Here is a 27,884-nt window from a genome sequence, read left to right on the forward strand (position 1 = left end):
CGTGTGCCCCTTTGTATGCTAAAACGTGGTGTCAGTATTCCATTAAGAAGGATAGCAGCAGAGGCTCCTTCATAGCATCTTATTAATACATTGATAAACGGAAGGCCAAATCCCATTATTTTTAATGTCTCCCAGAGATATACCCACCTCACACGATCGAAGGCCTTGGCGGCATCATAGGCAGCTACCACCAAGGGTTCCGACCCTGCTACCGCCAGGTCAATGCATCCTATTAGTTGCAAAGTTTGATCCTGAATGTATCTTCCCGGCAGGAAACCCTTTTGGTCCTCGTTAATCAATTGAGGAGCTACCCTCACCAATCTCCTTACCAGAATGCTAATAAAGATCTTATAGTCTGCATTTAGGAGGGAGATTGGTCTATATGAGTCAGGTCTGAGGGGGTCTTTTCCAGGTTTCGAAATCAAAACAATTATTGCTTCCTTCCATGAGGGGGGAATTCTGCCCGCTGGGCTAAAGATAAAATTAAACAATTCCCTGAGTCTGGGCACAATAGCTTCTTCCGAGATTTTATATACCTCCCCCGGGAGCGTGTCTGTCCCTGCCGCTTTATTATTTTTGATCTTCTTTAAACTACTCCTTATTTCATCATCAGAGATTGGACGTTCTAACAAGTTCCGGCCCTCTCTCGACAAGCTAGGCAGGGATTTGCTTTTCAGCCAGTCTTGAATTGAGGTAGTAGAAGGAGCCCTGTCTTCTTTATAAAGAGTGGAAAACCAAGACAGGAGACATTTCTGCATGTCCTCCTGATGACAGGATATCGTCCCACTGTCGTCTACCATTAACTTATTTATATTATTCCTAATTCTGTCACTTTTGATCTTCCGAGCTAGGGTTGCTCCCGCCTTTTCCCCATATTCAAAGTTTTCCATGTTGTGTACTGCCCATTGGGCTTTAATCTTTTGATCTAACTTGTCCCTGTAAGTAAAGCGAAGAACCTCCAAGTCCTTAAGGACTTGTGGGAGATTGTCCGAGGGACAGTTGGATCTATCTCTTTCCAATCTAGAGATCTCCTCCTCCACCTTTTTAAATTCTGATCTTTCCTCCCTATTTTTGGAGCTTATCCAACTGTGTAATACCCCACGGTTATGGGCCTTAAACGCGTCCCAAACATACTCCAATGAGGTAGAACCTAGGTTATCGGTAAAAAACTCCTCAGTTGAGGACTTAATTGCTCTTATTAACTCTTCGTTAGTCAACATTGCTCTCTTTAATGTCCATCTAGGAGCAATAGTTGAGTTCCCTTTTCGATAACAAAAGATGATTGGGGCATGATCTGACAAGATAGATGGAAGGTTAGAGATATCTACAAAATGCTCCAAACAAGATCTATCTGTGAGGATATAATCTAATCTGGAGGAATGGCCGTATTTTTTACTGAAGAAGGTAAAACCAGGTTCTCCCTCTTTCTTTACAGTCCATAAGTCCACTAATCCGAGCTCATGCATCATATTAATCATTATCTGACGCATGCGGTGGGCTGTTACAGAGCGACTGAGATTAGACCTATCTTTGGAGGGGTTGAGAAGGACATTAAAATCGCCGGCCATTATTATTGGCACAGTGACTTCAGCCAATATGGCCTGCACTTTAGGAAGGTAGGTTGGGTCGTCAATATTAGGGCCGTAATAGGACACTATGGCCAATTCCCCCTCCCCCGTCCCTACCTGCACCAAAATCCACCTCCCAGATTGATCAGTTGATGTATTCTTAATGGAGCAATCTGAGTTAGATCTAAATAAAATAGCTACCCCTTTATTATGGACCGTTTGCTCTGAGCAATAGAACCTCTCCAACCATTTATATTTACTAAACATGGATCTTGCTTCGAAATAACCTAAATGGATTTCTTGTAGAAGAATAATCTGAGCAGATGATTGCTACAAATATTTCATAATTATTCTCTGTCTTCTGGGGCAACGGAGACCGTTAACGGTTCATGACAGGAACTTTATTTTATTCAATGTCATTCTAAATCAGGTTTCTCTACCTCTTTAGACAGGCTGATAATATACTTCCATAGACAACTATGGTGAAAAAAGGACTTTAAAATTTTTTTTTCTCCCACTACAACCCCACCCGTGCTCCCCTCGATACCCTCCCTAACAGCCACCATCATTCCCACCCGTGCCCCCTTCCGACCCTTTACTCCCATGGGGAACCCTCCCTTCCTTCCTTGGACAGTTCCCTTAGACAGAGAACTCCCTCCCCCTCAACATGTGGCATAACCTACTTGCATTGATTAATTAATTAAATACTCAACTGTACATCTTACACATCTAACTTTTTTCAGACCAAAAAGTGCTATGATATCAAATCTTTAGCTACATATTCTTACTAGTGATAGCTTACTAACAGTGACTGACACTACCACCCTCCCCACTGCTTTTGCTCCCACTCTCCTCTCTGATTTTCTCTATTAGGGAGTCGACCTCATCTATTTGACGAATATTATAAATGTGGCTATTCCACATTATGCGTAGCAGTGCGGGAAATCTTAGTTGGGTCTTTGCCCCCAATGCATTCAAAGTCGACATTCTCTTTCCCATCTCCCATTGCTTGGTGGCCGTAATATGAGAGACATCCGAACGGATAGAAAAAGAAAATGCAGTAGAGAAAGAGCTACATTTTAGGTTGCCAGCTTTCAGGGCGAGAGACAGGATCCTCTCCTTCACGGTATACGTCAGAAAATTAACCAGAATTTTCCTTGGGCGTTCTCTTCCTTGAACCCTTCTAAATGGGTCTCGGTGCACCCTCTGGATATCCTTACATAAGTCCACTTCTGCTTCCTCTGAGTCTTTCAAGATGGTATTCTTCAAGAGGGAAACAACAGAGTTCTTTACATCGGAGCCTTCTAGGTCTTCCGGGACATTAAGGATTTTCAAGTTATTTTTCCTTGAGTAATTTTCTAACCGCTCTATATCATCTTTCAACTCACGACTTTGTTTAACCATTCTACTCATCGAAACAGAAGATGCATTCAGGGCTTCCTTTATTTTTGGTAGTTCTGCCTCTAAAGCGTCCGTTCTTTGAGAGACTTCTTCTACTTTCTGAGCAAGGGCTTCACAACAAGCCTGAATAGCTGCCTGATTGGTCTCGGAAGTAGTAAATCTCCTACTGATGTCCTCCTTCAGGCTTAACAGAATATCAGCCAGCGACCCAGGAGATTCAAACATGACAGAAGAGCCAGATACATAATGGGCAGCTTGGGTAGATGGTACGAGTGATGTGGAAGATTGATTAGATTTCTCTGAGGTTATGTGCTTCTGCGGTTCAGAGTGGGACCCACCTTCTTTCTCTAAAATTATTGGGGCATCGACCTTCCCAATTTGCTGAATCTCTAATGCCGAGAAACTATTTGATAGTTCTATTGATGGATGAACAGATACTATATGGTCCTGCACAGTATCAAGGGGTTCATTAGAGGATTGGGTGCTTAGCTCACTCGCCGCCGAGGTCATGGCAGTGTCAGAAACTTTAATTGTAGATGTCAGAGTTGTGGCCGGGTTAAATGTAGTGGCCATACTTGAGGCCATGCTTGAGGCTGTTGCCTTATCTCTATTCTTACCCCTATCTTTGTCGTTTGTGAGATTACTCTGTCCAGATACCACCGTACTTGTAGAAATAACTTTATAGAAAGACTTCAATGAAGGCGTAACTTTGACTTTGATGCTTCCCCTAGGTTTTTTCTTACGACCTTTTCCCTTGCCTGGGGACGTCCCTTCCGCGGCAGAGGCACCTATAGAAGCACCTACTGCCTGCCTAGTGGTAGCCCTTACTACTACTATGGGAGGTGAGGCAACTTTCGGTTTCGTTATTATAGCTAAGCTGCTGGGGGGCCTATTACGCAGCGTATAACGACAGATCCCAGGTTGGCTAAAAGTTATTTCTTTGACGAGACTCTCTTTGCTATCAGGGCTTCTGCCTGCACCCTTCTCCATACGATAAAGTAGTTGGGATGCAGAGTTTTTTGGGAGTTGGTTTGCGTCTCCCCTAGATGGTAGGGGAGAATATATGTTATTTAAGGTCTCCTTACCCTGCCTCTTCACGCATCCTTCATCCCTTTCGTCTCCTACCTCTCCTTGCGTTGTTTTCGTATCTTGCGGATTGTGCAGGTTCGGTATGCCATATAAGTCTTGCAGGTCTTGTTGATCTTGTAGAGCCTTTGATCCCGCTGTCTGCCGAGAAATATGAAAGAAGGAAGTCAATACAGCGCCTTGGGGTAGACGAGATTGAAAGAGAAGGGCCCTTGGCTTCCACACTCTAGCAGCCTCAAAAGAGTGACTGCAGGGAAGCTCCGGCCCCGCCTCGCTCCCGCCATCCTGCACCATCTGTTCTCTCCCAGACCCTAATCCTCTCACCATACAGAGAATAATGCGAGGTACAGGCAGGCGGGTCAGGCCAAGAAATTGGTAAATTCCCAGGCGACGTTTACTCCTGCGTTTAACAAACTCGACCCAGCTCCCAAGGCGCCATACAAGTCTCCCGCTGAACAAGAACAGCTGCTATACAGGTTTAAGATTAGGATTGACAGTCACATTGCACACATTAATTGCTTCACCTTTGGGTTTACCTTACACGACCAATTTGTCATTCAAAAGTATCAACTTCAGGCAAAGGTAATTGCGTGTTGATATTGGGGACCGGCAGAAAGTCCGCAGGACGCCTGCAAAAGATGAGCAACAGGTTGGTGTCCCAAACGCGAGTGCAGGCTCAAGACCCCCCCCTTCCCCCGCACACCGAGGCGCGGAGATAGGGCGGGGGAACAACAACGCACCGTGGAGGCAGAGACGGAGTACACCGTGGAGGCAGAAACGGAGTGCACCGTGGAGGCCGAGACGAAGTGCACAGTGGAGGCAGAGGCGGAGTGCACCACACAAGTGCAGCTCAAGATCCTCCCAGCCCCCAGCGCACCGCGCCAAGACGCGGGGACAGGGCGGGTCAGCAACAGCATACCGTGGAGGGAAAGTCGAAATGCACCACACGTCCGCCGGAACAGGCAGCAGCCGATAGAGCGGCAGACCGGGTTGGCAGAGTCGGAAAAGTCGGCGAAAGCAGCAAACAAAGCATGGCCCGAACTAGCTGCGGCAGTCCAGCCGAGGATCCGGCGGACTCAGCAGGTGTGGTGTCCCGGTCAAGGCCTAAGCATGGAGGACACAGGACACGTGTGTTGCAGTTGGTGGCGGTAACTAACCTGGCCACGCCCAGCTCCCTGGGCCTTTTATTGATCAACTTGCGTGTCCACGCTTACGCTTGGACTAAACCAAAGACCCCTTACGCTCTAGGGGTAGATTATGTAATAACAGTGGGGAGGGGGCGTGTGCTGCAGTGGTACACCCCACTGGCAGCAACACTACATTCCTCCTTTACCTAGGGATAAAACAAACTGGAAAAACACAATGGCACACAAAAGTCTCTCTGGTCAGCGGAGGCGCTGTGACCGTTAACTCTGCTATGTTTGACAAAGTCCGCTGAATAGTCTCTGGTGCAGTCTCTGAATTTTACTGATAAAACCACAACATATCAGACACAAAATAGAACAGTCTTACTTTATTCTCGGCGGGGTCAGCCATCTGGATCACTTCACCACCAGCACTGGGCCACAAAGTCTCGGTACCTCTGGGAAGGCTTGGGGCACGGACGTAAGCTGTACCTTGCTTGGCTGCGACCTTCTGCCGTGGCTGGGGGGGGTTCTTCTGCCTCTCCAGTCTCAGCGGCGCTGGGGACTTCAGATGGTCTCTCTGGCCCATTGTTGCTCGGGGTGAGGTCACCTGTTAGGTGTGTCGTGGTGCTTGTTTCGGTTGGTCCTGATGGTCTGCGCGGTGGGCACAGGTGCCTGTCATCCGGTTCCGGGTCTTCTCTTCTCTCGGGTACTTGCTTGAAAAACGAAATGTTTCTTGTGACTACTTCCCCATTCCTGACGGCTGTGATCATTGTTCCGTTTACCTCGGTGACCTTCCAGGGGTCCAGCTCGAATGGCAGGCGGAACTTCCTGCCGGGATGGCGGTCCTTCACAAGAACGGCGTCTCTGGCTTGAATGGGGCTGTCTGCGGCCCTCCGCCTTCGGGATGCTTCCTGGTTGTTCTTGGTGCGCTGTTCCATGGATCGGTTGCTGGGGTTAGGGGCTAACTCCCACATGGGGTGGTGTGGTATGGTGTCAGCAATAGCCCGGTTGAAGGAGAGCCTGTTAGGGGCGACTCCAGTAGTGCAGTGCGGGGTCTGGCGATATACTCGGAGGAATTGGTAGATGGCCAGCTCCAGATAGTGACCATCAGCGACTGCAATTTGGATTGTTTTGTTCAGAGTTCTCATTAGCCTTTCGACCTCTCCGTTGGCTTGCGGCCATCTTGGTGTTATCCGTTTGTGTTTGACGCCATGGCTCTGCAGGTACTCTGTAAACTCGCTGCCATTGAACGGGGGTCCATTGTCTGTGCGGACTTCTTTCATGATCCCGTGGGTGGCGATGATCTTTTCGAACTTTGGGATCACCTCCGACGCTGCAGTCGATGTCACAATTTCCACTTCGGGGTAGCGGGAGAAATCATCCACCACGACAAGCATGTACTTGCCTCCGGGAAGGCTGCCGAAGTCTGCACTCACTCGTACCCCCGGGGATGCTGGCCCTTCTTCGGTGATTATCGGTGCTGGAGGGTTTGGTAGGCTCGTCGCTAGGCACACCGGACAGCTATGAACCACTTCCTCGACGGCTCTGTCGAGTCCAGGGAACCACAACTTGCTTCGGAGTCTGTTTTTAGACTTGACGATCCCTTGGTGCGATCCGTGAGCCAGCAAAGCAGCATGCTGGGCGAGGCTGCTGGGCAGTACAAGGCGCGGGCCTCTCAGGAGACATCCTTCGGCTGAGACGGATAGTTCATGTTTGACTTGATACAGGGCTTTCAGAACAGCTTGGGCGTCCTGAGTGCGAAAGGATGCTGGGCTTTGCAGCGCCTTCCAGTCGCCGGATTCTATGGCCTGGATCGCGATCTGGAGGCAGTCATCGTCCTTAGTGGCTCTCGCTACTTCCTCCAGGGACATTGGACGTGGCTTTGACCGTTCGACGATTAGCCGGACGTACTCTTCCGTGGCTGCTGCTTCCGCTGCTTCAGCGTCGGTGACTGGACGGGCGTGTCTTGACAGATAATCCGCGGGGTTCCGCGAGCCGGGTCGGTATTCTATGGTGAAGTGGAACTCCTGCAATTGCAGCACCCATTTCTCGATCCTCGGTGGTGGGCGAGAGGACGAACCTTGGAAAAGTGGTATGAGGGGCTTATGATCAGTGATCACTGAGAAGGGATGTCCATAGAGGTAGATATGGAAATGGCGGCACCCCCATAGGATGGCAATCGCTTCACGTTCAATTTGCGAGTACCGTTGTTCGGTCGGTGTCAGCGTGCGGCTGGCGTACGCTACGGGGGCCCACTCTCCGCATGCCTGACGCTGCGATAGGACTGCTCCCAGGCCAGTGGGGCTGGCATCCACCAGCAGTTGTGATTCGTGTTGCGGGTTGAAGTAGGCCAGGGTCGTGTCAGCCGACAGGGCTGCTTTGGTGTTCATGAACGACTCTTGCTGTTCCGGGCCCCACATCCAGGCGGCATTTGACTTCGTGAGGTCGCGGAGAGGCCCCGTCAGATCCGACAGATCCTTGATGAAACGCCCGCAGTATGTCACCATACCTAGGAAGCTGCGGACGGCTGTCACAGATGTGGGGGCTGGCGCGTCGTGGATGTCTTTGACCTTTTCCGGGTCGGGGCCAACTCCTTGGTCGGAGAACCTGTACCCAAAGAAACTGATGTCTTTGCGTAGGAACTCGCATTTGTCCTTGTGGAGGGTTAGTCCTCTCTCCTTTAGCCGGTTGAACACTGCTTGGAGGCGTGCGATGTGTTCTTCCAAGTTTGGGGCATGTACCAGGATGTCGTCGCTCACATTGAGCACACCGTCGAGGCCTTGGAGGACATTGTGAATGATGTTCTGAAACACCTCCGCCGCACTCGAGATGCCGAAGTTTAGCCTCGTATATCTCCACAGGCCTGCGTGGGTGGAGAAGGTTGTTATTGGGCGTGAGTCTGGGTGAAGAGGGATCTGATGGTACCCCGACCGCAAGTCCATCTTGGAGAACCATTTTGACCCTGCAAGCTCCCCGATGATGTCGGCAATGGTCGGTGTCAGGTGACGTTCCCTCTTAATTGCTAGGTTGGGGAGGCGCATGTCCACACATATCCTCACTGCCTCGGGTTGCTTCGGTTTCTTGGCTACAACGATGGGGGACACCCACAGTGTGGGTCCAGTCACTCGTTCGATGATACCGGCGTGTTCAAGCATCCTCAGCTCAGCTTCGACTTTCGGCCGGAGGTGAAAAGTGATCCGTCTGTGCCGGAGGGCTACTGGGGCTACCGACTGGTCAATGTGGAGTCGGACGGGGGGGCCTTGTAGGCATCCGATGCCCTCAAACAGCGAGGAATGCTCTGTAACCAGATGGTCCAAACCTTGGGCTTGCACTGTTAGGGCAAAGTGTATAAGCCCGAGCTCCCGTGCTGTCTTGCAACCGAGAAGGAATCCTGATCCTTCCTGGGATACATAGATCTTTGTCTGTAGTTGCGTTGAGTCGTGGGCCACAGTCGTCTGGAATACTCCGCACAGGCGCAACGGGCGCTGGGTTCCGTAGGCAAACACTTGCACTCTTGTGGGGTGAAGCGTGGGGGCGTCTTCGAGGCACTGGTACACGCTGGCAGCCATGAGGTTTATCGTGGCGCCGGTGTCGATGAGGGCTCTGACCGCTTGGCCATGCACTTGGACGGTGCACATCGGTTCGGTCGACGACGCGGCTGCTAGGGCGTTGAGCATGCGCACTACGTGGACTGTCGTGGCGTCTTCTTCGTCGTCGTCCATGTCGCTGCTGTTCGATGTGTTCTGTAGTGGCGCCACTTGTCGTACCCTCCTGGGCGGGCCACTCTGCTTCTTCCGTTGGGACGACAACCAGACACTTGCAAAATGATTTGCTTTTCCACACGCGCTGCAGATTTTGCCCTGGGCCGGGCAGGCGCCTTTGTGGGGGGTAACACCTCCGCACTACATGCAGGCTTGGTCGTGGGTGGACTGGCTTGGTTTCGGTCGCCCTTTCCTGGGGGTTCTCATCCGGCCGTCTGTGGGTTGCGACCTGACGGCACACACGGGCTCCGTCTTGATTGTTACTGTTGGAGTCGGTTCCATGTGGGCGGCACGTGCTTTGGAGAGCTCTTTGGACCGCCCCAGGGCCAGGATGTCGCGCATGGGCATCGTGTCCGTTTCTAGCACCCTCTCTCGCAGCTTCAGGGAGGCGCACCCCTGTATGAATTGGGAGCAAATTTCATCTTCCGCATCCGGGAGAGTGCATGTGCTGGCCAATTTCTTGAGCCGAGCGTAGAACACATCTACGGACTCTTCTGGGAGCTGGCGTGCTTGGCGTAGTAGGAAACGTTCGTAGTCCGCACTAGCAAATGGCTCAAAATACCTCGTGATGGCGTCTCGTAGAGTCGCATACGTGTGGGGCGGGGCACCCTCCGTAACGTCCTTGGAGATGTCGTGGATGGCTTCACCCCCTAGGTGTAACAGCATAGCGCGTTGACGCCCCACCGCAATATTAGCTGCGACAAAGTAGTTTTCAAGCCGCTCTACCCACTTTATTCCACCGGGCAGCCTGAGAGGGGGGGCTTCCTGTGACAGCAAAAGGCTCTAGTTGCGGCACGGTGGCCATGATGGCTGAAGCACTGCCGATAGGGTGACAGGAGGGGCTTCAAGAGGCACCGTAGGTCGCTGCAGCTACTCGGGAATGGAAACCAGCAGAGCGGAGGGTTCCGAGGCCTCGTTCCGCGAGATGCGTGAGGATTGGCAGGGTCCGTGCTCACGCGAGAAGCGTGAGAAAAGGCTGAGCGGCCGCGTCGCGCGGCAGGAGTGTGGTGCGGGAACTCACTGCGCAAGCGCGGGAAGGCCGAAGAGCCGACCGGGGGCCGGGGGCGAGCAGAGCGGTGCAGCCAGGGGGCTGGAGGCAGCGTGGATCAGCGGGGGCACTCGGGGGTACCTGATGACAGCGACCAGGTCCGCGGAGCAGCGGGCGATGCAGGACGGCACAGGAGGCGGGCCGGATACCTCAGCCGGCACCGGTGAGTGGAGTGCCGGGCGGTGGTGCAGCAGGGCACGCTACGGGGTGGATTGTAGACCACCGTCGTCGCCAGTGTGGTGTCCCGGTCAAGGCCTAAGCATGGAGGACACAGGACACGTGTGTTGCAGTTGGTGGCGGTAACTAACCTGGCCACGCCCAGCTCCATGGGCCTTTTATTGATCAACTTGCGTGTCCACGCTTACGCTTGGACTAAACCAAAGACCCCTTACGCTCTAGGGGTAGATTATGTAATAACAGTGGGGAGGGGGCGTGTGCTGCAGCGGTACACCCCACTGGCAGCAACACTACAGCAGGGTCGGCTAAGCGCAGCTCAGCAGCAACAAAAGCAAGCAAAAGGTAGGAATAGTTGAGAGGCGGTTAACGCTTCAAAAGTATCTCATGTCAAAACATCACAGAGCTCTCTCCTCATAGGATTCAATAGCAATAGCCTCTTCCAGACACCACATATCTCGGGAGTGTGGGAGCTCTCTGTCGCGGCCGTTAGCTTCCGGCCGCCATGTTCCCCCTGGACCCCATTCTTTTATTCATTTTTAATTTTCAACAAACAACAACGTCTTTTGACACAAAGATACATAATATCAGTGCGTAATATCCCTTTACATTGATAATTGTGACCATGCCCTTTAAACAATAAACATTCAATATCTGAACAGCTCATCGATAGAAAATTTTGTATCATACAACATTCTACTGTTTTCATTGATTGCCATAATTCCTATAGAGGGTTAAGGCAACAGTACGAGACTAAGACAATCAACATATTTGCAGAAATATTCATAAATGAATAACATTAGTTATGGAAGTTTGGAAAGCCCTGGGTATATTTTTTTACTTCAGTGTGTGGAGACACAAGCTGTTTTCATTATATCAGTGTTCAAAGACATTGCGATAAGTTTACTACAGTATGGTCAAATTTGATTGCATGTTTAGGGATGTCTGACTATAGGGAGGCCTGATCCCTGGAAAAGTAAACGTTTAGGATGCAGATATTTTGTGAGGTGTGGCAGGACTTTGAATGCCCAAGATATCATTGCTACATTTTTTTTTTTTTTGTCTGGTTATTTCCAGTATGGTACTCTGGGACTATACATTTTGATCCTGTAGGGACTCTGGACTGAGATCTTGGAAGATCAAGGTTTCATCTACACAGAGTTGTTCAGGTTTACTGAGGTGGCAACGACCTGAGCATACCAGGACTGGTAGACATTATCTTTCCCATGGTGTAGGCCCTGCAGTGGTGTTCGAATACCGTCAGCCTTTTGATTTCTCACGGCTGCTGAGGAGGTGATCTTCTCGGACACTCGAAATAGCTCTGATAGGTCCAAAAGCACCCAAAGATCCTTTGCTCCCACATGATTGTGCAGGCATCTTCATTACGTTTATGCCCACAGATATTATAGACTGATTTTTCCACTTGTCCTTCAGCCAGGCATGTACCATTTAATATGGCTGCCCTTGACACACTTGATATAGATCCCATCACGCTCTTTAATGATTTAACATTTACTTGAACCTCCCTGGCCAGAAGACTCCCACAATGGGCTTCCAGTTTATTTTTCCCCATGTCTGTTTTCAGCAGTGCCAACTCTGGGTCAAGTATAACAAGGATACCCACACTAAGAGAAACACAGGCGAAAAATTCATGAATGTAACTCATACACCAAGTGGAGATGTCCAGAAAAAGGAAATTAAGAACCGACTATATTTGAATTGTTAAGAAATTAAATTAGAGCAGGAAATGCTCTAATGATAAGAGAACTTTGTATTTGTTTCACCTTGAAGGATTATGAAAGTAACACAGTCTATGCATCCCACTCAATGGGAATTGGGAACAGAGTGGTAAAACAGTGTCAAGGACCTACAGTAAGCAGTGTTACAGGGGAAAGGACAGGCAAGCACAAAACTCCTTTTATACTGCTGTACAGGTGAGGAGAGAACCTCACCCCCTGAAACAGGAATTCCTCCCATGTGACTTCTTGGATGGGATTAACTGTTTTTTTCTCTCTGTTAGGAGGTTCAGAATCCACAGTCTTACTCACACAGATTTTACCCAGCAATCTGGATTGGAAGATACTTTCATAAATTTGTAAACCCTCCAAAACCACATTTTCACCTGGATGTGGATGATTTTTTAAAATCTTTATTTTGATAATCAAGATACCAACAATACATTTGTACACGCAGAATTAAAAAAAGTTCTTCAATACAAATACATGATCAAAGGTGTACAAACTCTAAAAACAAAAAATGTATTCGCTGCCACCACCTCGATTGTTGCCCCCCTTGATTTCCTCAGCTTTTTTAATTACATCAACACTTTGAGCATAAAGTTCCTCATGTTTCCTAACCCGATTCACTTTGTCTACCCAGAGCTCAAACCATGGTGGGTCCGCTGATTTCCTTACCTACAGAATCATTAATTTGGCTAATAGTGACCCGATGCAAAAAACAGTTGTGGTTGATGTAGTGCTTAAGAACAGTCAACTAGAGGGATCCTGAAAAGTGCCGCTGGCAAATCGGGTTTAACTAAAATTTCTTATTTGTAACTTAAACATTCCATAACCTTGCTCCAGAAAGTGAAGAGTTTTGGACAAAGAAACATTACATGGGCCCAATCCCTGCACATGTGGACGTATCTTAAGCAACTAACGGACACAAACAAATACATTAAGCTAATGAGAATCAGGGTATAATATAAGGCCCATTTTGAAAAAAACCACTAATGCTTTTAAAATTGGTTCCACATATGGACCTTATGAGCCATGAGGTTGTACCGCTACCAGCTTGCATGGTGCATCCTCCCTTCAAAAAATTATGAAATTGAGGAGAGAGTTGACACAGCAGTAGACTCGTGTATATACGACTATAACAATTGGTACCATCTGCCTACCCCATCTAGCTTAATTCCAAAATGTGCTCTATTAATATGGTCTTTGGCAGTATTAGCTGTCTCAATGTAATTCCGAAGGTGTTCGTGGATTTGAAGGAAAGAGAATATCAAATCGGGCATGACATTATCCTTATCCTCTACTATCGGTGCCCATGTTTTGATTTGCCCTCCCAATAAAAAATGACCAAGAACCTGCCACCTCACCTTATCCGGTTTTCTAATAATCCTATTCTGAAGGGATAAGCCTACTATTCTGATTTTGGTTAAAGGTATAGAGGGATGGGTCAAAGGGAAACCGTATTCGGCCTGCAATTGTGGAAATCTCCTTGCCACTATGTGTAAGAGTTTATACCGTGAGCGGTTGTGAAGTATGGGAATTTATAGAAAAATTGGTACTTGTCCACCATGTTCCCTCAGCATACACTGCAGGTAAAAGCAACTCATGAGGGAGCCACCAGCTGCACGACTAAGCCATGTCAAAGGACGTAGCTTTATAATAGTTCTGAATACAAGGAAGTACTAGCCCCCCCTCAGCAACTGACATCTGGAGCGTCTGTAATATTGTCCGAGGTTTTTATCCCTGCCATAAAACTTGTGCAACAAATTATCTATCTCAAGAAAAAATGCCTGTTTAACCAAAATATAAACATTAGAAAAGAGAAAAATAAATTGACAGAATAGACATTTTAATAATGGCTACTCGCCCAATATTGGATATCAGCAAGTTCTGCCACTTGTTCAAGAGTCCGCAAACTTTACTAAGAGTGGTAGGATAATTCAATTTAAACAAATTAGAAATATCATTAGACATAAAGATACCTAGATATTTTACAGGGCGAGTCGTGGAGACATTTTGCTGCACTTCTATAGGAAGAATTATAGAGGGCAATGGAAAAAAAGCACCTCTGACTTGGCTTGATTGATCTTATACCACAGATCTCTGAAAACAATTGGATTATATGAAAGGCAGTGTCTATTGTTACAGCTATTTCCAGCCAAATATAGAATGATGTAGTCAGCAAATACTTCTGCTTGGGAGTGTCTGGCAGGAGTGGCCAATTCTCCGGATCCGGCCTAAGGGCCGCCGCTAAAGGTTTGACAAAGAGAGCAAACAGTACAGATGACATTGGGCATCCTTGTCTCGTGCCCCGAAAGATGGAAATAACTCCTGCCGGCTGTGAATTTACCATTATCTTTGCCTTAGCTTTCAAATAGAGATTCCTCAATAGTTTGACCACTTTGGATGGAACGCCAAAACTCTGTAGAATTGTAAATAGTACATCCCACTGCACACATTCGAACGCCTTTTCAGCGTCTAACATAATTATGGCTGCTTCAACATTGTAATTAGAATAATAGTCTATGGCTTGTATTTAAAAGTTTGTATTGCTTGATAAAGTTCTACCCAGTAAAAAAGCATTTTGGTCTTGATATACTATTGGCAAATAGTTTATCATCCGAATTCAAAAGAGTTTTCGGGCAATAAGACCCAGGTTGTTTGGATGGCTTATCACCCCCTCAGTAAATTCCACAGGGATCTCGCCCCATAAAAAAAAAAACATGAAATAGTACGACCAAAAAATCTACGATCTGTTGAGTAAAGATTTTATAAAACTCAGATGGTATGCCATTGCTGCGCAAGCTTTAGCACTTGAAAGCACCTTTCTTGCTTCTAAAATTTCCACCAGTGTAACGGGGGCTTCAATCTTTACCTTTATATCATTTTCGAGAGTGGGGAGTACAATGGATTGAAGAAAGGTCTCAATTGCATGAGGGGAAGGGTTGCAAGTTGAGGTATAGAGCCGGACATAATGCTCCACCAACACGTTTTCTATCTGGTCCGAATCAGAAACTATACAATCCGAAGTCCCATTACAGATCTCTTTAATGGTTCTCAAATTCCGATTCAATTTGAACGACATACCAGAAGGCAGTCAGTATACTTGTTCCCTTAATTGTGTTTTTAAAAACAGGTGCACTGGTTCACTATATCCAGAGAGAGAAAGTATTCACAAATCTGCCAGTTGGCCTCAACCAATCTATCCTTAGATGCCTTCATATATACCCTGGCACCTAAGCACCTTGCTCAATCTCAGGCATTTTGTTTTGCTAGATAGAGCGATAAACTTGAAGTACATGCTGCTGTAAGTTTTTGCATCATCAGTTCAACGAATTTGCATTGTTTCTGGCCGACTTTGGTGTAGTCAGGAAAGAAGAGAATTTTGTGTGTTTAATACATCATTTCCCTCTTTTGTTGTGCTGTTCATAGTACCAGGCCTCTATGCCAGTAGTTGAGGAAACAGATTACCAATGGCCTAGGGTGTGAGAAGTTGGCCTGGTATATGCTGTCCATTAGTTATAGTGGGCACCTTGTACCAGTCCAAATAACTCTTATTGATGATTAGGTTAAAGACAACCTTTATTAAAAGCTATCCTAGTGGTAGCTATAGAGAGCAGCCTTCAGGCTAAGTCTCGAAGCAATGTGAAGCAGCTTGTTTTACCAGTCTATAACCTCCTGAATGACCAAATGAAAGGAGAACCACACAAGGTATATATATAAAATATATGTATTTATTACTAAACACTCTCTACTAACCTCTTTATGAGATTAGAGAACAAGGCACACACTATTACAGTACTAGAACAACAGTAAATAGCACAATACACAGTGGGCCCCAGGGGGAGACCAAACCATATATTAAGAAAGTGGTATAACAACCACGACTTGACTAGACACAGTGCCTAGAGCATGTAGAATCGCTGGGACCCCAAGGAACCACCCAAGGTAGTGACACAGGGGACCCACGGGGACGTGTGCAGTGTGAGAACACAGCCGCGAGCTCCGTACAATCCTATAGGAAAGTCGCGGATGTAATTTTAAAGATTAAGGAAATTTAGGAGAGGACTTTGAGCAAACCCTTTCAGACTTAGAAGGTTCTAAGGCCAGAACCCATGTGAGCACCAGAGTACTCGTGTTACCTAACCCAGGGAAGCCGGGTGCATAGGTGCCAAATGATGTTGGAATCTTCGTCGTTTTCAATGGCGAGATGCTGCAAAGTGCTTCTGCCGTGAACAGGAAAAGTGTCCGGTGTGTCCAAGCCTGGATGGGAGCTGAGAAGAACCTGAAAGCAGAGGGAACATAGTCTGGATCACTTGCCAGTGACCAGGGGCTCGGTAGACGAGTGCCCACCGATGTCGGGTGTTTCAGGTGAGAAGAGGTGAAGCTTGACTCTGCAGCCACGGGGCCCAGAAGACGTCGGCGATGACCAAAGTCTGCAGGTGAGCTGTCCCACGGAGGATGTCGAATGCTTGGGGGTCAGTGTCTGGATTGAACACCAACAAGCCTTGGCAAGCGCAACCCAAGCGGTCAGAGAAAAGATGCTTTGGTGAGGACCAGCAAGGTTCTGGGGACTCCCCAAGCGATGGAGAGTCAGGGCACTACTGGAGCAACCAGGTAAGCCCACGGAAAATTAAAGTTGCCTTCACAGGGACCCACAAGCCAACTGACCAGGGATCGCAAAGTGACCTCGAGAGGAATCACAAAATACCAGCCCACGGAACACTTGTGGAGTGTAGGCCAGTAATCTTTGGTGGAATCACTATTTGGGGTCTGGACTATACGTAGCCCAAAGCACAGCTTCAGGGGTCGCCGGAGAGCAGATGCTTCTGCAAATGGACACGGTGACCAGGGGTTCCGGGTTGCTTGGTCCCCACGAGGGATATTGGTCTCAGGTTTGCTGAGCACACTAGTCGACCTTGGGGACGGTTGGAAACCCAGCTTCTGTGTTGCAAAAGTCTTCGGAGTCCTCAGGAGCTTCGGAGTTGCATACGGGTCAGATGCGTCTTTGGTGCCTGCTTAGCAGGGGAGTAACTCCTTTACTCCAAGGGAGATTCTTCAGTCATCTAGCGCAGTGTAGATCGTGAAGTACATGGTTACTGTAGCAGGGTTTTGTCCAGGTAAATCTAAAGTCCTTTAGCCAGGGGTTCCTACTCTATACCCAAGGAAGGGGTGGGACAAACTCTGGGACCCACCTATGGGAGGGTCAGGACAGAGTGGTGGCTACACCCATATCCTTTGTCCAGTTTCGCGCCACAGCAGGGGCTGGTAGCCCCTGCAACCGGTTTGAGCTGGACTATGCACAGGGACACCAAATGTGCCCCCAGTGCAGACATCAAAACACTCTTGGAGTGCACCCACCCAGCCCCAATACACTAAAGCTTGTCTGGGTGGTGGTTACACCTCCCGGTGACAGGAAACCTATTGTTCAGCCTTCCCCTACCAGAGTTTCGTCCAGCATCAGGAGGGCAGATTTGTGTCTGTGGCTGGCAGCATCCTTCTTGTGATGCCTTGGTCGAGAATGCTGGTACCGGGTGTACCGGTGCTGTCATATTTCTCCCTCTAGGAGGGTGAAATCATAACTCCCACATCAGTTACTGATAAGGAGGTATGATTCCAAGGTGTTTGACACCAAGCACAACAGTTTTCTGTGCAGCATTTACCGCGAGGTTATGATGCACAGAGTACATGGTATGGCTGTATCCCAAAACAACCCCGTAGAATAGATTCCGAAGGCTGCAGAGGGGCCCTGCTCATGCATGGGCACCCTCTCACATAAAACCCAGCACCCTGCCTTCAGGATTTATAAGATCTGCCTTTGGGGTGACTGATAGGTATATATGTGCAGTGATTCCGCCTACCATTACTCCGCAAGTCAGAACAACTTGCGGAGGGGAGGGGGGGGAGGTGTTGGATTTAAAATCCAACACCTTCCCTAGTGTCCGCATTGACTGGAGTTGGAATAGTAAATTATACTATTCCAACATCCAGCGCCCCCCCTCCGCAAGTCGTTCTTCCGACTTGCGGAGTAATGGTATGCGGAATCACAACGCGGTCGTTGTAACAACCGCGTTGTGATTCCCTGCGGGGAGAAATACCACGGCATTACGTCACACATTTGTGCATGCACCACCTTACACAGGCTACAGTAGCAGACCTGTTGTGTCAATTTGAGTGGCCTCTCAGTGGTGGCATAATACATGCTGCAGCGCCTGGGAGGCCTCTGGGGTAACTATGCCCTGGGTATATAGTATACCATATACTAGGGACTTATAATGGCATCCCAGAATCCAGTCTGGAGTGTACCTAAAGTACATGCAATCAGTTTATAAGAGAAAGCAGCTAGGCTGGGCCCTGAATAGCAGGATCCCAGCCAGACTAAGTTGAAAACAGTAAAACATCAGCAAAAATTGGGGGTAACTATAAGAAGCAGGTCCTACTCTCCTACATAGGGGAGCAGTTGATAGTAGTTGCCAAGGGAGAGAGCAATGTGCCAGTTTGTCCAGTTTAGAGGAGCTTAGTCTTCTGGTAGGAAACGTTTTTGCCATAGCTGGAGAAAGCTCTCAAGTTACATTCCCTCTTTCATTCTGGGTAGATCCACAAACCTTGCATTGTTACGATACAGGTGACCCTCTTTGTTTTCAGCTTGCACCGTTAGATCAACAGTGGTTTGCCATAACTGCTGCACTGAAACCTTGAGGTCTTTCACTGTGTTTTTGAGCTCTAGAATGTGACTTTCAGCCTCAATAATACAGTCCACAGCATTTTGTAGGTCCTGCCTCTGTAAAGTGTCATTCACTACCTCCTCTTCCATCTTTGTCTCTAAGGGCTAGTGTGGGTGATTAAATCGCCTGCAGAATTTGTTCAATGGACATAGTTTACTTTACTTTAGACTCATTTGTATGTCGCAAGAATCATCCCCAGGGGATCTCTCGGCGCCTGAAAAAAAAGGGGCCAAAGTGGAGCAAACTCGTTTAGAATAGCCATGTCTTGAGCATATGGCTTGGCTGCTACAATGTCACTCAGGGCTGGTTCATTCGCAGCTTCCTCTGGACAGCCAAGGGCATTAGCAAACTTGTCAGTTTGCCCCAGTTTGGAGATCATCTTGTTCTTGGCTATGATTAAATAGGTGCTTTTCTATCTGGTGTCTAACCCAACTCAGATTCTACCCTGGACCCACGGGAAGACGAAGGCCTGTCGTGCCTGCACACCGATTACAACTATGTGGTGGTGTTGTGGGTTGCAATTGATAAGTGACAAGGCAGTATATTTTGCCTGGTGACTCCTATCACATCTAGAAGGGTGAGAAGGACCCAGAGTAATTTTTACTGCCAAAGTCCAGCAGAAGCTGTAGTCCCCAACGTTGATGTTCTCCTGAGACTCCCAGCCCACCTGCCCCGCAAACCTAGGGCGTCACGTGTAGCGGGCGGCCTCCCTCAGCTCGATATTAATATTCAGATTGCACCATCAATATAGACCTCTGAGTCGGACCTATCCTTGAGAAGTATTTCCATCAATAGCTCAATGCCGAACCAGGGCCCATTCCTCCCACTGGGCACCAGTAAGTAAGTACCAGGGATAATTGACCTACAGTTTGTGCAGGAAGAATTACATAGAGTGCTGGGTGAATGTATTGCGCTCGTGTACATGTGTGCCTCTCAATGCTATCAAATAGTCTTCCCCTGCATGCTGGGACGAGCATACATTGGAGCGGGTAACAATACACCCACTGCCAAAAATGGAAAATGTCAGGCTCCGTTGAGGTTGTTGTGGATTTTCCTGAAAGGGCTTCATTGTGTATCAGCACTAAGTGAATTAGAGAAAATGGTGCTCATCAACCAGTTTCAGTCTCTAAATGTATGTCTCAGAGGAGAGCTCCATACACCCCAAAGACACAGGTTGAGCCCTGTAGTAAATGAATTGTAATGATAATCACAGGTAGCCAGGAGGTATATCCATGTAAGAGGTTTATTGGTAATTTGTTACATGTTCCATAGAAGTCTTTAGTAGGTCTTAAGAAGATCATATGGAAGGTCCCACCAGAAGCTGCATGGTTGCTGCTCAGCCCACTCTCTTCAACTGTCATTCTCCACACACAACCAGGCACACTCACATTCTACTCTCTCTGTCATCAAGCATTCCAACATTCCACGCAGACATCACATTCATTCTGGCTGAGCAGCAAAAGAGGAGATGATTCAAGGTACAACAAGCCCCCTCTACTACCATAAATACGGGCCACAGGCCCACCAGTCAGCTTGGGATCCACCTCTCTGCCAGTCTAAGACATCAGGGTGGCCGTATCCATATCAACTGTAACACTGCCTAGTCTCCTCCTCAGCTGGCTTGTTTGTGGCAGAGGTCGCTTCCTACTTCATCCAAATTTCACTTTTGGCAGTCCCAGAGTGATCTCATGAGCTCACCAGTGCATCCCGCCATTCCTGAGATCCAGGTCGGCTTCTCAACTTAGGAAACGTGCATTAGAAAGGCTGCATGTTTGTGATTGTTTGGTGCTTATGTGAGAGCTCTAGAAGAAGGCAACTGCCATCTTGCGCTGAAGAGAGCGAACCATCGGGTGATAGTTACTTGATGCCCCCTACAGACATGGACAAACCTCAAGGGAGATATGGCTAGTTTAGTGCCTGTCTGAAACAAATGTAGTCCTTAATGCTTATGACAGTGGCAGAGAAAAAGGTGCTGGACTTTCCCTCTGATAAAAATATAATCGTTTTGCTCTAAAACGCATTCCTGCCATTCATATTTTTGCAACGCCCAGAATACTGTTGTAAAACTTAAATTGTGATTTGATTGATCATCTTCCTCCAGTATTACAAGAGAGAACTGGAGCCATACGTTCCCCTATTCTAAGTGCAAAAACCCAACACCACCTCTATGTATCCGTCCGTTTTCAAGAGGCAGAGGAAAATCCAGGCCTATCCTCCACCCACAATGCTACTATTTGTACAAGTAAAAGATACATTTTCCTCCTTGGATGGTCATACCATAAACAGAAGAGAAACGTGTGCATGTCCATCTTGAACAGAGCATCACTGCAGCATTAAAAATTGTCCACATTTTCTTTAGTCTGTCCCTTAGTAGGATATTGAAGTATAGCTTTATTTAAAGTGAGCGCTCAAGCCTTCGGTTTAGCAAACTATCAAAGAAGTGTACGAAATTAGCAATTTATGGATGCACAGGTTGGTACTCTGTGAGCTGTTTGTCAATTCCTGAAGCAGAAATGAATAATTGGATTTCGAAAAAGGAGGCAGGATTCCTAGAAACCACTAACCCTAGAATGCCCTACTTCTACTCCTTGCCCAAGACACATAAAGAACGTGTCCCCCCACCAGGGAGACCTATAGTTTCTGGTATTGGTTCAGTCTTAGAACCACTGTCGCAATTCGCAGACCAATACCTGAAACCGATTGTCCAAAGAACACCCACATACCTTAAGGACACAAGGGACCTCCTGAACCTTCTTAAAGATGTTCACTACTCAGAAGACACCATGATCTTAGTGGGACTAGATGTAGAAAGTCTATATACTAGTCTGCCACAACAAGAGACCTTAGAAACTTTAGAGAATATCCTTTTCGATAGAGACTGGAATTACAAGACACCTAGACACTTCATTTTAGAATGCTGTAAAATGGCCCTCACAGAGAACTATTTTAAGTACAATGACACCATGGACCAACAATGCCATGGTACGTCCATGGGAAGCACATTTGCTCCAAGTGTGGCGGGTCTGTATGTGAGCAATTTTGAGATGGAACACGTTAACAACCCTGCCAACCCATACCGGGAACAGATTTTGTTGTGGCGCCGTTACATCGACGACGTCATCCTAATTTGGAAAGGAGACATGGAGAGCCTAGTGAACTTCCATAATTGGATCAACACACGAGACCAATGGCTGAAATTCACCTATACAGCCAACAAAAAACATCTAGACTTCCTGGATATCACCATTTATGTAGAAGGAGAAACCTTACAAACCAAGACTTTCTACAAACCCACGTCTAAGGACAGCCTACTTTCCTACCAGAGTTATCACCCGAGACCACTAAGGGAGAATCTCCCCTACAGTCAGTTCCTGAGATTACGTCGGAATTGTAGCAATACCAATGAGTATAGAAAACAAGCACGGGATCTGGGGAGAAAATTGGAAAATAGGAATTATCCAAAAAGAATTATCGACAGATGCCAGAAAAGAGCCAGGAATCAGAACAGAGAGGGGCTCCTCGAACCAATACAACGAGAACAAGAACCTGACATTCTGACATGTGTAACAACTTATGGACCTGCTAGCAATAAACTCAAGAAGAGTGTGAATAAAAACTGGAAAATCCTCACTTCAGCAGATATACATTGGCCGAAACCAAGGTTTGCACACAAAAGAACGAGGAACCTAAAAGATATACTTGTTCACACGAGACCTGCCCCCAGACAACCTCCAGCCATCACACACTCACTATGGGACACACGTCCAGTCAAGGGACACTACCCCTGCGGCTCTTGTTCGGTCTGTCCACTGACGAAGGTGACCAAAGAAATCCAACTGTTGCCTGATTTGAGATGGAAATTGTTGAATCACACTAATTGCAACACGACTCATGTGATTTACATGATAACATGTCCATGCAAAAAACTTTACATTGGCATGACATGCAGAAAAATAAAACAACGAATGTGTGAGCACAAGAGCAATGTCAAATTAAAAAAGATCACTACCAAGATGTCTGCACACTACCTGGAAGCAGGGCACACAACAAAAGATTTGGAATGGGTTGTCCTGGAAACATTGCCAAACAAAGACCATAATGCGGAAAGAATCCTTTTTGAGAAGGAGCAAAGATGGGTGCACAGGTTGGGCACGGACCGTGACGGCCTGAACGATATTATCCCATGGGGAAGCATATATAAATGAACAGGTGCGTCTTAACCCCTATGGTTACATTAGGACTACCCACTGAACAATTTTACAATCTTAGATGGAAAATGACCTATATTTGACCTTTATTTGATGTGGTAGTCAAGAAATGTGGCTAATGATTTGAAGAAAATGAAACCTTAAGGTAGGGCAATATCTCTAACCAAGGACACAGCAATTAAAACAAATACGTGATTCTTCTCGAGTTGTATACAGAAATTTGAAAAGAGGCTGTAACTGCGAGTCTCCACCTTCAAAAATTTCTTTTCCCAAAATATGTTTGTTACGGAACATTATCTCACAAAATGAACACATTTATGAAATTGTGAAAACTGTAAAATTAGGACGCCATTAGAAAAAAGACTAATGAGCAGGGAACAGTCTTCCAACACTTCACGAGCTGCATTTCAATATAATAAAAGAGGCTGATACTGCGAGTACCCACTTCACAAAATGAAACACATTTATGAAACTGTGAAATCTGTAAAATCAATATGCCATTAGAAAAAAGACTAATGAGCAGGCAACAGTCTTTCTACACTGTTACACACCCTTCAAAGAACTCGAACCCAAGTCTGATTACGGAGGAACCGCAGGTAGCAGGGGAAAAGACGGCCACAAACCGTAACGTATGAGAAACGTTGTAATGTAATCTAAAATGCAACCTATCCCCATAGCAGGCCTCTGCTGACCCACATGGATCCTGAAGAGGTAGTAAGGTAACTGCTTTCAAGGTACGTGAACTGAATGTATAATACGAGTGAAATGAACGCTATCGAACCACTTGAACGAACGAAATAGAGTAACAGCCCCACACCACTACCCCATAACAATCCTAAGTCGATTACTAACCATGCCCAACATTGAGTATGAATCAGTAGGTAAATGAAATACGCCACTGTCGGTTTTAGGTTTGTCCGTAAATACTTATGAATGCACTTTCTGAATGAGTGTCCTAGAAGGTATATGAAATGCGCCTTCTATTGAGTAAGAGAATTGTCATTCAACCTTCAATATCTCGTGTTCCGTATGATTGAAGCATGTACTGCTATGATTGAAGACCAACCTAGATATAAGAACAACGGCTTCGCCAGCATACCTATATATATAGAATGGTAACGAGTTGAGAATTCAGAAAGCTGTAAACAAAAACGCTCGCCCATAGAAAATTGGTACTGTTTGCTGATTTTAGTGACTGTCGACCTTATCTGAGACACAGGGATTAGAGTTTGAAGTAACTATTTTGATCGTAAATTGACACGAAATCGTTTTTAATTGTCCTTTGGAGATTCTAAAGTATGAATAGCCTAAAAAAAAAACTCCATCTTAATTTTTTCCACAGGTATCATAGACCTTGAGGAACTGCAATAATAGCGGTCCCATGCACAGAGACGCTAAGAAATTCTTGGTAGTATCTTTTCACACAGAACACACCCCTTGGTCCTGAAGAAAGCCCCCCCGACCGACTGGCGATTGAGGGCTGAAACATGTCGACCTACACTATTCCCATGTGTGATTGAGTCATAATAACTCAAATTCACCCACATTGCTTTTAATGCCTCTAGAACCCAGAGAGAATAAATAATAATGTCTGGATTATAGAGACTGTTTTAAATGTTCTTCACTTATTCACGAGCACTGTTTCTGATCACTACTGCCTTAACTAAAGGGTATTTCCTCCTGGTGGAGGTGCATAACCACTAAACCCAATAATTGTGCCAACACGTGTAAAATAAAGCGGAGAACCAAGATATACCGCTTAAACGTTACCCAATAAAACTACACGCGTATGAGGGTTTTTTATTGGGACTTACAAGAAACCGATTCCGCATACCCGATGTTATGCAGGACAAGTGATCCTTCTCTATTGATTAGAATATACTTTAACGAAGGGAACTGAAGGATCCCCTATTCCTTCCTCCCCCCCTTTTGATTAGCAAATTCCTGCAGCCTGCCAACTAGCTTTTGAGACACAATCCCCAAGTCTTTGTCAGGAATCAGTGGCAGTCTCAGTACACAGCTTGATCATGTTATATAATGAGTGGTCACTTGGCTTAACACAATAAAACCACGGAGCTCCTATTTTGATCATAGATAAGAAAGAGGCATTGCACTTTTATTGATCTCTTTTCTTCTAACTCTCTGATATACGATAAGAATCCCAAGGTAATGATGAGGTTTCTCTTGGTAGTGGTAGAAAGGCCTCCTGATAAAAGCTACTGATAGCCCACTATCATTATTTTTCACTGAGGCATATTGAAGGTCAGATCTTTTGACACACTGACATCTACAGATGCTTTAGTTGCAGATAAATACTATGTTTGGTTTTTAAGAAAAATAAATCATCTGCAAACATCAAAAGAGGAGTCAGTCTGCCAAGGGAGGTCATTTACTGTAACAATTATATAATGCCTGTTCAGTACTACTGAACTACACATTGAAAAGTTAGGTTACCAGGGCACAGCCTTTGAGTACCTTTTGATTGACCTCTAAAGGATTTGTAAGTGAACTGCTAGGGCTAGATCTTATCCTTAAATACATTCTGGCTATCAACATTATGATGTATAAATGTAAGTGAGAATTTGAATCTGACAATAGAGCCAAACTGCATATCCATTAACGAACAGTCTTGATTTATTTATTGGAATCTACGTTGTGCTTAAGATGACTAGGTTAAAGACTTGGTAAACTATGTTGATTCGTGACTTGAACACTCCCAGCAGATTTGAGAACATATTCTTCCCATCCAGCTAGATATTCTGGAGAATTTCCCCACCTTTGAACTATCATTGAGAAGACATATTTTGTGATACAGGAACAGATCATGAATGCCCCCCTTCTAGGAGATGGGCCCAATAAAGGCATTATGTTAGGATTCAGAGCTAATGCCTTATTCTAGCAAAGCATTACAGAAGGTAGACAGGAAGGCTAGCTGCAGGGCAACAACTGCTTCATACAGGTCTACAAAGTGTAAGTCAGGCCCTTATGTGGTTGTGGAGTTCTTAATTCCTGAATGATCTCATTTACCATAAATGGTGGAAATGTCTTACTGTGAATAAAGATTTCCCTTATGGCTATCTCAATTTTACCATAAACCTAGGTTCATACTAGGAATGACCTGTCCTACACCATGTATTAACAACAAGTGTGCTTTGCATTTATCAAATTTTATTTATTTTTTCATAGTTGTATCACAAAAACTTTTTTTATATAATAAACTTTTTTTCTTCTTTTTTATACATCATGATTTCCTATTACTCTAAATCATTATATTATTTCAAACAAATTATATACATATAAAAACAGTTATTTCATCATCAAAATACATTTGTATTATTTTATCCAATACCACTGTTTTTCCAAATTCATGAAAACCTTGGATATCCACACCTAAATCACATCCATCACTCACACATTCATACCCTCACATCCAGACATTCAGACAACCAGCTATTCCTATTACACTGGAAGGCTAACAGAGAGAATAAACTCTGACTGAGTAACCACAGAGTATTATATGGGATCACACGCCAGGTCGACGCGCGTTTCGGTGGGCTTGTACCACCTTCCTCAGGACCTCCACAGAATCCCTTTCTGTTTTTTAGGTGGGAACAGGATATCTGTAATAACAAACAAAGTTTGTTGCACAACTTATTGTGTATGTCATCGATCACTATCAAAACTTTAAAAACAGGGCGGACAGTCATACACAACATAAATCTTTTGCAGTTTTTGTTGACTTAATCAGAATCCGCATGCACTTCTGCTTGCTCAATAGCACCATAACTTTAGTCCTGGTTCCTATAGGAGAATTCGCAAATCCATTTGTAAATGGAAGCAGGAATAATTTATCCCTACCATGTCACCCTACATAGGATATCCACCAACTATTAGTAATACATTCCTAAGCCTCTGTTGTTTAATAGAGGATATTATTTTAGGGGTACAGCTAAACATTTCTTTTTTTAAGTTTTGGCTTAATTACAGAGCTACATCTATTCGAAGACACTACTTACTCCATAATTAATATGATAAAGAATCACGTTGTTTTCCCCGGAGTACCAACTTTCTCACTCCGCTCCTATAATGGAAATAAATAATTTCTCAGGGGCATTCATCTACACAAAGTTTATAACAATCCAACAGTTAAAGTGTATGATCTTACCAAATTATCATGCACGTGATCATGTAGTCAGGGCTATTCTCGAGGGGACTTTCGATGTACCAGTTTCTAAGTATATATCTTTCAACCACTTCCGTTTCTAAAATATATACAGGAAGCAATTAGTGTAGGGCCAGAGTATTATGATTTGCAGAACTTAAAACAAAACCCGGATATGAGGCAATTAAACACCGACCTTTAACTTGTAAAACGATATGCTTACGTTTTCCTATCTCTCTTCATCACAATGTCTTGATGAAAGCAGGGACGATTTCCCCTTTATTTAGAATTTTCCTGAAAAAGAGGAAATGATTTGTATGTTTTATTAAATGACCATTTCTCCTCGCTCAAACTGCAACAACGTTTTTTCTAAAAATCAAAGCTTCAACACCAATGGGGCAGCTTTTACTTTATTCTTCATTCTTATACCACTTCACCCCTCCTTATTAAGAAGACATAACCTGAAGAGCGGATATGTCATGTTTGAGGCATAGTGTGCCTCCATTGTATTATTGACGTGAAACTCCGTTTATCCAGTCACATTCTTCACATTATTCTCTATTTTAATTGCTGAAGGTCGCGCAACTAGCTCTCTCTATGTCAAAAAGGCTATCACCTACTTGGGAGTAGCATCGTATTATCGCATGCAATGCCTCCCAATTTTTTATTGTCATTAATCTCCGTTTACCGTGTCACCTATTGCCCTCCATCCCCTTTCTAAGCTTTTAACCGATATGTCTCCTGCGTGCATACGCTATACTCCCCTTACCTTATCTGCTCGTACGTCAGTCCATAGTCCAGGATTCACTCGAGAAACGCCAGCATTTTGGCCCCGACGCCTATCGGCATTTAAATCCAATTAGTTTGGCGCGAAATTGTTGATCACAT

At 45.8% G+C, this 27,884-nt stretch overlaps 1 protein-coding gene and 1 long non-coding RNA gene across 7 annotated transcripts in view; one reads left to right on the forward strand and one right to left on the reverse strand.

The window, feature by feature from the left end:
- The window catches only part of CDKL5 (cyclin dependent kinase like 5), a 1,214,907-nt gene that overhangs the window by 424,351 nt on the left and 762,672 nt on the right, over positions 1–27,884 (forward strand). The gene's annotated exons all lie outside the window — the stretch shown is intronic.
- LOC144771915 (uncharacterized) lies at positions 26,999–27,861 on the reverse strand. 2 transcript variants are annotated; one of them, XR_013599546.1, is made up of 3 exons: positions 27,766–27,861; positions 27,220–27,290; positions 26,999–27,096 (listed from the first exon to the last, which is right to left on the reverse strand). It is a non-coding gene; the product is annotated as an uncharacterized LOC144771915 (long non-coding RNA). The 2 variants fall into 2 exon arrangements; XR_013599545.1 differs by having other exon boundaries at positions 27,019–27,096; positions 27,193–27,290.

Source organism: Lissotriton helveticus, chromosome 8, assembly GCF_964261635.1.
Source record: "Lissotriton helveticus chromosome 8, aLisHel1.1, whole genome shotgun sequence".
Taxonomy (NCBI): Eukaryota; Metazoa; Chordata; class Amphibia; order Caudata; family Salamandridae; genus Lissotriton; species Lissotriton helveticus.